We start from the raw sequence: 16,234 nt of genomic DNA, 5'->3' as shown, positions 1-16,234 counted from the left end.
TTCAACTGAGTGCAGTTAGTAACCTGTGCTTGATCAGGCGGGTTGCATTATCTGCATTCCTGAACACACTGAGCCCTCTGAGCATGTTCAGCTGGCCCTGATTAGGAGTCACCTTCATTGAACACAGGAGAGGTGGGACAATGCATCTGAGATAGGAATGTTGGGGGTTCACTTGCCCCCAAGTCTCTTACACCCTCTTCTCCCCCCATTGCATGCCACAAATGTCTGAAAATGCCCTTAAGCACAAAGAAAAAAACTCAGTTTTTGCAGACCCTATTTGGTCTCACTGTTTTCCTTTGGAAGTTGTTGTCTGAGATGTGTCACAATGGACAACTTTATAATGATGTAGGCCATGCTGACAAATAGTTACATCCAAAGTATACTAAGGGGGGGGCAAGGGAGAAAATTCCCTGCCCCCAAAGTAAAGAGCATTAGATTTCCTGAGAGTTGTATCATGCTGATGACATATCTGGAGACTCAAGAATGATTAATTGTCCCCCGGGGGCCCATGTAATATTCTATTTTGGACAAAGAGATCTTTTAAAACATATCTAAGAACAGTAATAGTGAGTGAGGTTTGGGACCCATAAGTGTAAGCCAGTTCTCTCTCTGTTCCGTTTTTAAGTACCTGCCAGCAACTGAAAGATGGAGCGCTAGAGAGCATTTTGTGCCAGCAGCAGAATGCAGCAACTTCTCAGGATAAATTCTATCTGCTGCGAACACTTTTGTCTAGTAAGAAGCCATGAATCTCATAATCCGTTCTCCAAGAGAATAGATTGCGACAACTCATCAGCTCTATAGGACTCGTCTCTTCCTATCTTCCTCTTACCGAAGGAGGCCCCCAAGTGCCCTTTACAGCAGTGCCATCAACACGGTCAGCCCTGCCAACTCAACACTGACTTAACACAAATATCAAAGCTTTTTATTACCCACAGCTTTATTAGTTTTGAGAATTTTACTGCTCACTCTTTAGTATTTCATTCTCTGTCTCTTTATGGTTGTTGCTTTTGGATGTTGTTTTTTAAATCATTTTTAAGCTGTTTTATAATGTCTTTGAGAACTGCCTTGTGGAGCCTGTTGTTGGCTTGATGGAGAAGTAACCATCAAACAAACCTTTGAAATCTAGCAGAGCTGAAGGTAATTTGCTACCAGAGTTTGTCAACATTTATGTGTCTGCTAATTTTGATGTCAAATATTCATGGGAACTTTTCTGCATATTTGCAAACTGCATATTGACCTAATTTGATATCTGTATTTCACTTTCAATTATATTGGAATTATTTGAAATAAATCTTAAACTTTGCCTGACTTGGTTGGAATTTACTCCAATGGATGAGATTTTAGCATGTGCTTAACTCTCCCATTCAAATCAATGGGACTTCAAGTGCTTACTTTTGATTGAAACATGATCAAGGCATTTTGATTTCAGTATTTCATATTCTAGTATTTGATTTTAGACATGCAGTGTGATTTAGTATGTCAGTATTTAGTGACATGCAATAGTATGTAAGGCTTCACTGTATTTCATAGCTATCATACACTGTTGTATATATTTTTGTTATCCGACAGTTGATAGCTTGAGATTTTATATTTGATACCTGCCACAAAAGAATCATGATATGCCACAGTTCAAAGCACATACATTTCAGTTGGGAGGAGTGGAGAACTTCACACGAAGATGAAGCCATTTCATGGTTTATATTTGAAACAAAGGAAAAATTACAGGATCTTACGCCTCAAAAAAATGAGCGCAAATGAAGTGGGAAGAGAATAAGAACAGAATGTGCTGGTAGAAGAGTGAGCACAAATGGAGCTGCAGATGGAGACCAATGATGGGAATGGAGTGTTCAGGATAAGTAAATATATAGAAATATTCATGACATAAATATTATAGCACCATGAATGTTGGGAAAAGGGGTCCAGAACTAGCAAATTAAGAACTTCCACGACTTGATCTAACTGAATATTATATGGCCTGTTCCTGAGTTGCGTCATATGTTCAGGTGACTGAGGGCGAAACAACACATTACATTAATAGGTTTGTCAGGTCTCCGGTTTTCGCCTGGAGACTCCAATTTCTGGGGGTCCTCTTTGAGTCTTCGGATGAGTCACCTTAATCTTCGGACTCTTAGCTTTCACTTAAAAATAAAAGTAAGTTTCTAAGTGGTCTGGTTCAAAAGATATAAACCAAAATGTCAGGGCCCCCCTCTCAACTTCTGTTAGTACCGGCTGCTCTAACCCTTGCCCTTTCAGGCTTTTAGCCAATAAGCGAAGTCAGAGTTTATTTATTTGTTTGTTATTTGATTTATGTCCCGCCCTTCCTCCCAGCAGGAGCCCAGGGCGGCAAACAGAAACGCTAAAAACACTTTAAAACATCATAAAAACGGACTTTAAAATACATTAAAACAAAACGATGTTAAAAATATTTTTTAAAAAGCTTTAAAAACATCTTTTTAAAAGGGTTAAAACATATTATATAAAAAACACATATCAAGAAGCAGTTCTAACACAGACACAGACTGGGATAAGTCTCAACTTAAAAGGCTTGTTGAAAGAGGAAAGTCTTCAAAAGGTGCTGAAAAGATAGCAGAGATGGTGCAGGGTTGTGACTGACAAGATTTGTTGACCCCCCCACCCCAGGCAATACCTAAACCCCATTTTAAGTTCTGAGAACAGTTTCCTTTTTCTGCTTCTCTCACATCAGGAATCCAGTAAATATATAGCTTTCAGCAACAGAAAGAGTACTTTCTTTGTACAGAATTGGGACTTCAAGGAGATCCAGTGTGGTGTAGTGGTTAAGGTGTTGGACTACCACCTGGGAGCCCAGGGCTTGAATCCCCACACAGCCATGAAGCTCACTGGGTGACCTTGGGCCAGTCACTGCCTCTCCACCTCAGAGGAAGGCAATTGTAACCCCCCTCTGAATACCACTTACCATAAAAACCCTATTCATACGGTTGCCGTAAGTCGGAATCAACTTGAAGGCAGTCCATTTCCATTTCTGAGTAAACATGAATAGGATTGCACTACAACAGAAGATCACAGTAGGGTCTTGGTGGGCATGCACAGTAAACAATTTTAATTATAATTATTACAAAAGTGTACATGCAGGTTTTTTAATTACTTGCAAAAATGGCATATTATATTTTATCTTTCAAATAATCTTTGAACAGAAGTTTTAAAAAGTGTACATGCTGCAGTGTTATATTTTTCTAATTAAGAAGTCAAACAAGTTTAAATTTTACTGGACTGTTGAAAAGGGCAGTTTATTTGTCTTATGCATAACCTGTTTTGAAAACCTTACCAATATGAAATGTTTGCCCCCACACCCGCCAAAGAAGACTTTTGAGACGTGGCATTGGTTTAAATGTTATATTTAATAAATATAACATAATCCGAATCCGAATTCAAACATATCCAATCATAATTAATAACTGCTTATAACCCATGGGCAGGTGAGGAATTGCACTATTCTGGTGGGGACGGAATTGCCCCAGTCTCCTGGGCATGTCTCACAGCTGATAGCTGTGGGCTCTGATGCAAGGATATGGGCCAAGACTCCCTCCTTGCCCAGTGAACCTTGGGAGTGGTTTGCCATGTGCATCCTGGTCCCTCTGTACACGCGTTTACCCCAATGCGCATGACAATCCACAGGGGCACCAGCCAGTTATCCACAGACCAGAGTCCTGCAAGATTCCTGAGGGAATCCTTACCCAAAAATGCCTCAGAATACCTACCTCTCCCTCCACCAAATTCCTCACCTGCCTGAACTCAATGCCAAAACTGGCTGTCACCACACCACTCCCCTACAAGCCAAATTAATCATCCCCACAGTATAAAGAAGGCAAAACGTGAAGGGCTCCTAAAACCAGGGCCCAACCAAAAAATTCCTACTTGGCCCCATTGGCAACCGTGAAAGCCCATACTGCCATAGGGAGGGAGGGAGGGAGGGAGGGAGGGTGCGAACAAACATGAGGATAAGAGTTAGGCAGGCAGAGCGGAATTAAATACTACCACTCTCCTTCCCCCCCCCCATTGAGGCATGATGTGTTTCTGGGAGTAAAGTGGCAATGCTAATTTCACACAGCTGGGAGTTAACCCCACTGAATTCAGTAGGACTTCATATGAGATATTCATATGGGATGTATGTATTTTTACATCTCCAGTGTGTTTGTGTAGGGAATATTTCCATCAACCCTGTGAGGTGGGGCTGGAAACCAAGGCAGCTCACAACAAGAAATAAAGCCGTTTAAACTCCAGTAACAATAAAACAAGTATAAAACAGTTACAAAACAGCTTAAAGTGGCATGATTCTGAATTTTGGATTGGGTGAGTGAAGTTCCTTATCACTGAATTGCAGTCCTGCGCATGCTTCCCTGTCTGAGTAAGCTCCATTGAATACATTGGGACTTGCTTCTGAACAAACATGCATAGGATTGCACTATAAATATCTTTACAGGTTATGTAAATAATAAACATCTTCGACATTCGTGCTTATATAGATATTTCTTCATACTATGTCTTGATATGTATCTGACTTCACTATGGCTGTAAATTATTATTTACAAATTATAATTTCCTCTACATTTTAAGTGTGCCTTTCTTCCTTGGGGTGGTCATGATCCCCCTCTGTTGTTTTACATTTAAAGCACATCCAACTTGCATTTAAAGTGCATGACTTCCCCCAAAGAATCATGGGAAGTGTAGTTTCCCCCTCACAGTTATAGTTCCCACCACCCTTAACAAACTACAGTTCCTATGATTCTGTGGTGGGATTCATGTGCTTCAAATGTGTGTTGAATGTGCTTTAAATGCATAGTGTGGATCTGCCCTAGTATGCTGTGCATTCATTAATGAATTGAAAAGAACAATTTTAAAACATACTTTTTTAAACAGGGCTGTAGCTCACTGGTAGGGCACATGCTTTGCATGCAAAGGTCCAAAATTCAGTCTTTGGGAGAGACTATTGCCTGGAATCCTGGAGAGCCAATGCTAGTCCATGTCAAAGAGGAAAGAGACCACAAGGCCACAGTGACACATGTATTTTATTTACTACATTTATATACACTTTAGCAAATTCTTCCAAGTTACACAGGAATTGGATTGGACTGTGAAAGATCAACCATTTTGACAAATTTGTAGGGCAGTACAATATTTCAGAGAGGAGGTCAGGTCTCCTGCTGCATTCACTATAGCTGCCCAATTTCCCTGCTTTTTAAAGTTTGTTAGAAATATCTGTTGGCTATAGGCACGTTCTTAAACCACAAGGTTTTTGCCTATTAATGAATATTATTTTAACACTGCTGGTGAAGCAATGGTCTCAGCCCTTACTCCTTCCAGTTATCCTAGCTTAGCCCATTGCTTCCTTTATCCACCAATAAGAAAAAGTTTCATTTAACAAAATGGAGAATTTCACCTTCCCCCTTAATATTCAGCAACCCTCCCTCCCTCCATAATTTCACCACCCACAAATAGCATGAAGAATTTTTGGAGGCCATTTTCACTTATTTTATACTAGGCCTGGCCATCCAGATTCTGCTGTCTCCCAAATGCAGGGGGGGAAGTTGCACAACTTTGTTGTCTTTTGTACTGAAGATGGGTCTGAGGCCCAAGCATGCAGGAGTTCAAGGAGGCTGAAGGAAGGCTGCTATTTTGAAAAATGAATAGATAGTAACTTTGTTTCTTTTTCACCTATGGTTGAGGAAACAGAGCAAAAAGATGCCACCATGTGAATTAATAAGTATCATTTAAGCTTCATTTTTACTCAGCCAGAGTCTTGGGACCCTGGCTGCACCTGCTCTCTGTCTTCATTCAAACTGCAGCACAGATTGTCTATTGCATTTAAATATAAGTATTTACCCAAGCAAAAGAAATACTCCAAAAATTTGAATCACACATTTTGAATACACTATGTACTTTGGGAACATACAAATTAGCAACTAAAATGCAATAGACAATTTTTGTAATGGTCTCCATAAAGACAGAGGCCAATGCAGCCACTATTCCAAGCCTCTCAGAAAGGAGAATTAAAGCTGAAATGGTATTACTAATGCAGACGATGGCATCTTTTTGTTCTTTTTCCTCAAGCACGGGTGGAAAGGACAGTGTCGACAATAATTTGGAACTTCCTGTATTTTATCAGTATGTGTCACAGCCGCAGTGTTAAGCATTCCTTTTGGAACCTCATAGATTTAAACAGCCTGATGAGTCAGATCTGAAGGTCAATAAAGCTTATAGGGCTATGTAATTGTTTGGCCTGAGGTAAATGGAAGCGAAAGGCTCTGACTACTGGCACTTCAGTAACAAACTCAACATTAATTTGAACTTTTAGTCTAAAATATTCAAATTGCATAGGAATTTGGCTGCACATATATTTCTGGAAGGGGTCACTCTGGGTCTAAAAATTCACATTTCCATACAGATAAAAATCATGATATGCACTAAAATTGTTTGTGTACAACATATTACCAGTGATGTCATTAAGGGGAGGGAGTTGGATAGTCCTGCCACAGCTGTGTTTTAAGCCCTAAATAAAAGGACCTCTCAATTAGGATCTATACCTTTAGCCAACTTAGGATGGTTCCAGACTGAGTTTTAATATTGTAAATGGCTTATTTAGATATTGCGAATGAGTTATTGGCAAAAGGTTATTGTTGTTGTTGTTGCTGCTGCTGCTGCTGCTATTGCTGTTGTTGTTAATCAGATATTGCCCAGCAAGAGTAAATCTGGATTAAATAGGGTGATGCCAACAGTATATGTGCATACTCCAAGAGGTGCACTTATCCCACCATAAACAGCCATCTGGAAATCCATTCCCTCATTCTGCACTAACTTATGTATGAGAGCTGATGTGACGTAAAAGCATAAACCAAGAGCTGGAAAGCCCCCACTTCAAAACTTGTCTCACTCACAAACTACCTAGGCAAGCCATTATCTATCTACATCAGCCTCCCTACTACAGTATGGGAATAATGATAATATTTACCTTACAGGTATGCCGTAATGATGGCCAATTCAGGGTTGGCCAAAAACATTTTGCTTAATTCTCAAAGCTGGTCAAGTTAGTTTGGCACCTGTTGCAGAAAATCCCCACTAATGTTTAAATTGTATTTTAAATTGTTTTTAAAAGATGTGTTTTAAATTTGTATATGTGTTTTTAGTGTTTTAAGTACTATAAACCACCCAGAGAGCTTGGCTATGGGGCGGTATATAAATACAATAAATAAACAAATAAATAATGCCTCTCACGTCCATGTCAGTATAAATACAACAATGTTAAATTAAAACAAAAATGATTTGTTGCCTATTCATGACACTCCAAATCAGCTGCCTGAGACAGGGTTGGCCCTGAATGGAGTTAGTGCATGTGAAGCCCTTATTATATAAGCACCATATAAATAGGAATGCATGCCAAAGGCACAAATCTCTTTGCTCTAAAAACAAAAATTATAATGATGGTTTGACTGTGCTGGTAACATTACTATAATTATCCATATCTATGAAAGCCAGTTGCCAATATGCCAACATTCTCTAATATGACCAAGAAATACAACCAGGAAATAAGAAATAGTGTGATGAATTGGTGGGGCCTTCCAGATAGGAGCAACCTTGATTCTCAATGACTGGAATAAGAAGGGCTAGGAAGCAGGTTTGTTCCTTTTCTCTGTCGAGCTGCTTCATATTCTCTCATATAAGTGAATGGTTGGCATCCATGCCCACGGAGGGGAGGGGAGGTAAAGTGTTGCACTTGGAGACACAGTGGTGGTGGAAGCAGAACCTGCTTTCCCCCCTCCCATACACTGGGTAGCCCAGCTTCTGTATATAAGCAAATGGCTGCCACATATGTAGTCACACATTGCTAGCTCAAGACATTTTTTCCTGTCTAAAGCACATCCTGCGAGCTGGCCCCATCCCTCTGCTGCACCATTCAGACACCAATTCTTGCCTTCCTCTATCCCTCCCCCACCATCTTCATGGCTCCCATTCATGGCACCACTTAAAGCAGGTTCCTTCACCCTGCTGCATGACAAGGCCAGTTCTGCACTCAGTGTGCCTCTAGGGGTCCCTGCATTTTCAGGTTTTCCTAACCCACATGTCATAGTGATTGGCATAATTTCACTAGTGAGGCATAGGAGAAAAAAAATCGAAGCATAAGAAATGTTCTTAAAGTCCATTCTCTTTTTGCAATTCAGTCTTGAGTAGGCCTTTGAATTCCCCCTCCATGAAATCACCTTGCCACCCCCGTTCATGCTGAAAATGTAAACAGTGCCCCTTGCATATTTCTCCCATAATACAATTAAAGCAATTTTAGCCTTCTTCAAAAATGTAATACCTTCTGCCTGCTAGTAGATAAATGCATGCTACCTAACAACCTTAAAAACAATAAACCATAAACCTAAATTATTGTAGAAGTCAATTAGTATGCCAGTTAGTGTATGTTACAAGCAATTCATATGGAAGGAAAAAAATGCCTACATTGTTTGCTGCCATACAAGGTGTCAAGAAATGAACTCTTGTCATTTCAGATTCACTAATAATTATAAGAGAGAATTTGACAGAGTATGATATGATTCCATAAAGCAGGAACATAAAATAGCTAACCACCAAAATGGTAAAAGCTTTTATATTCCAGAAGCTTTTAAAAGGGTATACACGGTAATAGATATTCACATTGCAATAAGATAAATAAATCTGGAAATGCATATGCTTGATGGCAGTTTCATGTGGGTTCCTAAGCAGGATTTTTACTGGAAATGTTTTCAGAGCTAAGAGAAGGGGGTGGGAGAGAGAGAGAGACAGATAATCATGTAATGGGGTGAAAAAAGAAAAGACAAAAAGCATGATCCATCAAGAACAAAAGATAAATGCAAGGTCTCACATTCTTCTTGAGAGGATAAACAAAATAAAATAAAGACAAAATTCATACAACAATAATCCATTCAAATCCATAAAGTTTGCTATCCCAGGATAACATTTACAATAAAAAGAGAGCAAATTCTTTTAAACAATGTTATGCAAATACTGCATGCTACAACACCCATATGGACTTCCTTGCTATGTCAGAGTACGAGATTGTAGCCAGCTTGTTGCTCCCCACATTGGCCAGCCAGATACCCCTAGCCAGAACCTACAAGAAGCTCTCCCCCATCTGGTCCCCCCCCAGACACTGTTATGCAGAGGTACCTGATTTAAGACTGAGCTCTAGTTTTGCTAATGTAAGGACTACCACATTTGCCTTTCCTTCCATTCTCAGCCTTTCAAGAGACCTGTAGATTTTGTAATGTGAGTAGGAACTCAAGTGAATTAGAAGTAATTGTATGGGGGAATCAGTTGGGGGTGGGACCAGTAGGAAAACGAAAGTAGAGTTTTTTGGTTATGCTGCAACACACTGTGAAGTAAAGTTTGTTTCTTCTAACCAGCATTTGTGGTTCATTTCAGATCTTGCAAATATTACATGGTGTCAGAAGACTACCTAAAAACATAAGGCAGTGAAAAATGGACCAGCTAAAGCCTCCAGGAACATTGGTGTTTGAAGGAAATGCAGCAGAGAACTGGAGAAGATGGAAGCAAGGGTTTGAATTGTACTGCATTGCAAGTGGAGCAGATAAGAAAGATGAGACACTCCAGTCAGCATTATTTCTGCATGTGGCAGGTGAAGAAGCAAGAGAGGTATTTAATACTTTCCAGTTTGATGATAAAAATAAAATTCAAGTTTTGATGAATAAATTTGAAGCATATTGTGTGCCCAGAAGAAATGTTACTTATGAAAGGCACAGGTTCTTCACTAGAATACAGAGTGAAGGAGAAAGTATAGACCAATATTTGACTGATTTGAAGCTTTTGGCTCAGACCTGTGAATTTGGGGAGCTGTGTGATTCTCTTATTAAGGATCGCATAGGGTGTGGCATTCAGAAAGACAGATTGAGGGCCAAGTTACTGAGAGAGAGTGATTTAATCTTTGAGTGTGCAGTGAATATATGCAGGGCAGAAGAAGTGACTGCAAAACAGATGAAAGTTTTTTGGGCAACAGAAAAACAAATGGATGCCAAACAGGGCAAAATTACCTTTGAAAAGCTAAAAGTAAGACAGCCTCAGAGCAAATGGAGCCCTGGCACTACTATCAGCCTGCAAGAAAAGGAAATGCCACAGAGGCCTGTAGAAGCAGCAAAGGCCTGCTACAAGTGTGGTATCAGTCATCATGACATAAATGCTTGTCCTGCAAATGGGAAAGAATGCAGAAGATGTGGCAAACTTAATCATTTTGCTAAAATGTGTAAAACTAGAGATAGAAAACTTCAAGGCAGACAAATGTTCTCAGTAGCAGATACAACTAAAATGCTCATGATTTCTTCATTGGCACATTGAATTCTACAGCTCTGGAAGATGAATGGTGTGTTGATCTTCTCATAAATGATCATGAGTATGTGACCTTTAAGATTGGCACAGGAGCACAGGCTAATGCAATGTCTTTAAAAACATACAAAGCCTTGCAAGCTGAACCACTTCAGCATTCAAATGCCAGATTAATAACCTACTCTGGAGAAAGACTACATGTGTCTGGTAAATGTAACCTGGATTGCAAATATAAAGATCAAAGAGCTGAGTTGGAATTTCACATAGTAGACTTTGATGCACAAGCTGTACTTGGTCTCCGGGCTGTGACTAATTTAAATTTGGTGCAAAGAGTTAATTTAATGAAAAGAGCTCCAGTAGATCAATGGGATGTTGCAGGTGAATACAAAGATGTATTTGAAGGCTTAGGTTGCTTACCAGAGAAATATGCCATCAAAATCAACCCTTAGGTTCCACCTGTAATTCATGCACCTCGTAAGGTTCCAGTGGCACTAAGGGATAAAGTCCAAAAGGAACTGACTCATATGGAGCAATTAAAAGTCATAGTTAAGGTAAAAGAACCTACCGAGTGGGTGAATTCAATAGTGGTTGTAGACAAGCCTGGCCGGGACCAGATAAGAATATGTTTAGATCCAAGAGATATGAACAGAGCAATTTTAAGAGAACATTTTCAATTGCCTACTGTAGAAGAAATTACCAGTAAGCTAGCAGAAGCAGAATTGTTTACGGTTCTTGATGCCAGTAGTGGATTCTGGCAAATTCAGCTAGATGACAACAGTTCCAGGCTATGCACATTTAATACACCTTTTGGCAGGTACCGATTTACAAGAATGCCATTTGATATCTCTTCAGCTCCTGAGGTCTATCAGAGGATGATCCAACAGACATTTGAGTGTATTGTTGGGGTCACATGCTACATAGATGATATCCTGGTGTGGGGGAAGACCAAACAGGAACATAATGAGAGACTGAAGAGAGTTCTGGACAGGTGCCGAGAGAGGAATCTGAAATTGAACAAAGTGAAATGCAAATTTGCCATGACTGAAAGAAAATATCTAGGACACATCTTAACCAAAAAAGGACTAAAACCCGATTAATCTAAAATAGAGGCCATCACTGATATGCCCAGTCCAAGTAACAAAGCTGATCTATTTCTAGGAATGGTGACTTACCTAGCAAACTTTGTCCCAAATTTGTCAACAGTAACAACCCCTTTAAGACAGCTGTTGGCCCAAGATGTTGAATTTTGCTGGATGTCAGTTCATGAAGCAGCATTCACACAGTTGAAAGAACTATTAACAAAAGCTCCTGTTTTGAAATATTATAATGTGAAAGAACCTGTAACTCTGTCAGTGAACGGTAGTTCTACAGGCTTAGGTGTTGTACTGTTGCAAAGAGGTGCACCTGTTGCATATGCTTCTAAAGCAATGACTGTGGCCCAATAGAACTATGCCCAAATAGAAAAGGAAATGTTGGCAATAGTGTTTGGATGCACAAGATTCCATCAATTTCTCTATGGCAAAAAAGTGACTGTGGAAACAGACCACAAACCATTGGAGGCAATTTTCAGAAAACCTTGCATACTGCACCTCCAAGAATCCAAAGATGGCAGTTAACACTGCAGAAACATCAATTACAAGTGCACTATAGACCAGACAAAGAATTAATAATTGCTGATACCCTGTCCAGGGCAAATCTTTAACAGGGTGAAGAAATAAGTTCTGAAGAAGCCGTGGTTGCTGTTAACCTCATGTTCTCTTATTTACCAATCTCCAAATCAAAACTGAAAGAATTTCAGGTGGCTACTGAAAATGATAGCATTTTGCAAATCCTGAAAAATGACATTTTGCAGGGGTGGCCATATAGAAGAGTAGAAGTTCCAGAGTGTATATGTGTTTATTGGAATTACAGAGAGGAATTAAATGTTCATGATGGACTCATTTTTAAAAGTGACAGAATCATAGTACCACAAGATTTGAGGAAAGAGATATTGAATATTATACATGAGAGTCATCTGGGTGTTGAATTATGTAAAAGCGGGCACAACAAGCTGTATATTGGCCAGGTACGTGTGCCCAAATTGAAGAATTGGTACTGTCATGTACCACATGTCACACCTTCAGAAATAAAAACCAAAAAGAACCAATGTTACCTCATGAAATTCCAAGAAGACCTTGGCAGAAGCCAGGAATGGACTTGTTTGAATTTCAAAGAAAGGACTATCTACTTTTGGTTGATTATTATTCAAAATATGTGGAAATATGTTTGCTTGAAGACACTACAAGTAGATCAGTAATTTTACACTGCAGATCTATATTTGCAAGACATGGTATACCTGAAGAGGTTGTCAGTGATAATGGCCCTCAGTTTTGCTCTAGAGCCTTTAAAATGTTTGCCAAAGATTGGGAGTTTGTTCACACAACATCCAGTCCACTATTTCCTCAACCAAATGGAATGGCAGAAAGAGCGATCCAAACAGTAAAGAGGATTCTTAAGAAATCTAGTCTGAATAACATAGATCCTTATCTTAGTTTATTGGATTACAGAAATACGCCTACAGTAGATACAGCCTCACCTGCACAACGTTTAATGGGGAGATGTTTAAGAACCAGGTTGCCTACCTCAGCACCATTATTACTACCTCAGTAGGTAAAAGGTGACATACAGACACATCTGAAGAGAAGACAAGAAAAACAGAAGCTTTACTTTGACAAAGGTTCAAAGCCTTTACCACCTTTGCAGGTTGGCGATTCTGTTAATGTTCGGCAAAATGGAGTGTGGAAACCAGCGAGAGTGACTGGACAAAACATGACTCCAAGATCATATTTGGTTCAGACTGATGATTTAGCTGTCTACTGAATGAACAGAAGAGATCTTCAAACCACTCCAAGTTGTGAACCAAAAATGGATAAGACTACTGAGACTGCAACTGCACCTCCATCAGAGGTGGACCTATCAGAGTCTCAAGACAACAAAAGTGGAACAGTTGTAGCACAAAGTGCCAGTGATATACCAGAGAAGATTTTGGACTTTGAGTTACCTGTTACTACATCAAGAGGCAGAGTGATCAGAAAACCAATTTGATATAGACAGTAGTTCCTATCTTTTTCTTAAAATAAAAAAGGAGATGTAATGTGAGTAGGAACTCAAGTGAATTAGAAGTAATTGTATGGGGGAATCAGTTGGGGGTGGGACCAGTAGGAAAATGAAAGTAGAGTTTTTTGGTTATGCAGCAACACACTGTGAAGTAAAGTTTGTTCCTTCTAACCAGCATTTGTGGTTCATTTCAAATCTTGCAAATATTACAGATTTCACTTACTGATAGAAACAGAGTTGGGTAACTCCTTAGCTCTATATAGGCATTCAAAGCTGAGGAGAACAGGGATTTCCAAGCTGGCCCTGCCACCTTTGTTCATCACATCCCTGTTGCCTGGCCTCATTAGACATTGGATGGAGAAGGTCTGCAGTGGGAAACCTGCTGTGCTAGCATAGGCTCCCCATTCAATTTAGAATCCTGGACAAGAGTACTGTTGCGCTCATGACCTGTTTTGGGGCTTCCTATAGGCATCTAGTTAGTTACTGTGGAAACAAACCTGCTTTAGGTCTGACCCAGCAGGGCTCTTCTTATGTTCCTGTGGCAACTGACATTCTAGATCATGCAGGGAATCTACACAAGGAGATGGGTGGAGGACAGTGAGCCTGGGACAGAAGGAGCAGGACCAATGAGCACATCCTCACTCTTCCCCTCAATGTATGAGGACAACAATGACCAAATAGGGTCCTTCTTTAGGGGAGAGGCACCATTGCTTCTGTGTACTCACATACTTCTACTGAGACCTTTTGTACAAGGCCCAGGTCTTTCTTGTCTGCAGGATATTGCCTGCAAATATTTCCTACAGTACCATCTGAAGGCAGAAACAAACTGCTGATAGGGCTTAACGCTAAGGATGAGCCAAAAATTCTCTTTGGGGTTTGGGGCAAATTAGATCTGGGGGACCCAAAACAGAGGGTATTGGGGTGGTTTATTTCATTCGTTCTTATTTTTCTTTGGTACCACCACCTAGAGATGGCTGCTATGTTGAGCTCTGCTGCTATTGCTGCCTGTGATTAGGGTTACCAACCGTACTCTTTTATGAATACATGTACTCTTTTTGAGATGGTAAAACAGTGTACTCTTACTTTTCACTTATCGAAGCCAAATGTACCCTTTTTGAAATGACAAAATAAAAATAATCAGATTATCTAACCTAACTTAATTTATTATTTTATGTTTACTATTTATAAAAAAAATCATGCTTGTACTCTGTCGCTAATGGTCGGTAACGACGAGTTCCCTTTGTGCCAGTGACATCTGTGCCTGGAATTAGAAAGCTGAAACCCGACACATAACCTCTGTGTACCAAATGTGACGTGTCCTCACAGTTCGCAGTTGATGAGTTGACAGTTCTTTCGAGTTTCAAATAAAACTTTAGTAAGAAAAAGCTGAATTATTGAATCAGTCTGTAATGTTCATTGAAATTGAAAGAGAAAAAACTAATTTAATAGAAATCATCGACATTTTAGAATCCATGGAAGATATTTTACTGGCACGAAAGTCTCAAGAATTTCTTCCGCTCAAAGTTAAAGAAATTTTAAGAATTAATTCTAATGAACCAAGATCTGGCACTATGAAAGGCAAGTTTGTCAACATATATGACAAAGCTTTGGAATATCTCAAAAATTAGATGTCTTCTCTAGAGGAATTTAAAAATTTCAGATGGATGAAATTAAAAGACAGACCAACTTGGGATGAAATTGAAAAAATTCTTGTGTATTTAAAAACAAAAAATGTAGAAATCAATGATGCTTTGTTATTCGACCAAGCTTCTAATTTAAATATATTTTTGGAAAACATGGACACGAATGCGGAATTTTCAAGGAAAATATCATCAGATAAATGGGTAGATTAATGAAGCCCCGCTTACCTGCGCAGCATGGATAGGAGGGGCATAGTTGCAAGGAGGGAGCGATGCTGCCACGGCCATCTTCATTAAGGGCAATGTTGCACGTCACAGCGTTATGCGTGCGTCACATGCGGCAGGGAGGAGCGGGGCCATGGGCCTATTTAAGGCCAGGCCGCCCCTCCTACCTCCTCTTTCAGTGAGCGACGCCCACCCCGCCCTCCCTCTCTTATAGTGTGTTCAATGGTTGCTTCAGGACCAAGTAGGAATTTTTACCCTGCCCACCCTTATTTGGCGGGCAGGTTTTTTGCCTACTCCACACTGTGAGAGTGGGATGGAATCGGGTTAGGGGGCGTTGTGATTAATAGGTGAATTTGGCTAATTTGGCTATTTTGTTATGGTCGAAGTTTAATTGCCTTAGGAGGGCAGTTTATAATTGGGACACTGGTGTGGGAAGGTGCGGAAAGGGAAATAGGTAAGGACAGCTCGGTGGCCCCCTTAGGCACCTTTGGAAGTGATTGGCGGTTCCAGAGGCCTGTCTGTCAGAGCTTTGTGGCTTGAGGGCAGGATATGGGCTGCTTTTGGGGCCAACTTAACTCATCCACCTGAGGGTTGTGTGTTTATCATCAGATAAATGGGTAGATTACTTCAAAAAATGAATAGAACTGCGAACTTTCAGTTTTAAAAAATGTTCTTTCATTTTTGCAATACCAAGCCACAATGCTAATGTTGAAAGAGTCTTCAGCATGATGAATGCTCAATGGACTGATGAAAGAAATAGACTGGTTGTTGACTCCGTGAAAACAATTTTAATGGTTAAATATAACTTCAAAGAATTTGATTGCTTACAATTTTACAATTATTGTACGGGAAACAAGAAATTGTTAGCTGAAGTTCGAAGTAAGGCAAAATTTTCATTCAATTAAAATTTTATATTTATA

The sequence above is a fragment of the Rhineura floridana genome, chromosome 9 (genome assembly GCF_030035675.1).
Source record: "Rhineura floridana isolate rRhiFlo1 chromosome 9, rRhiFlo1.hap2, whole genome shotgun sequence".
Lineage (NCBI taxonomy): Eukaryota > Metazoa > Chordata > Lepidosauria > Squamata > Rhineuridae > Rhineura > Rhineura floridana.
Note: the sequence above shows the minus strand (reverse complement) of the source record.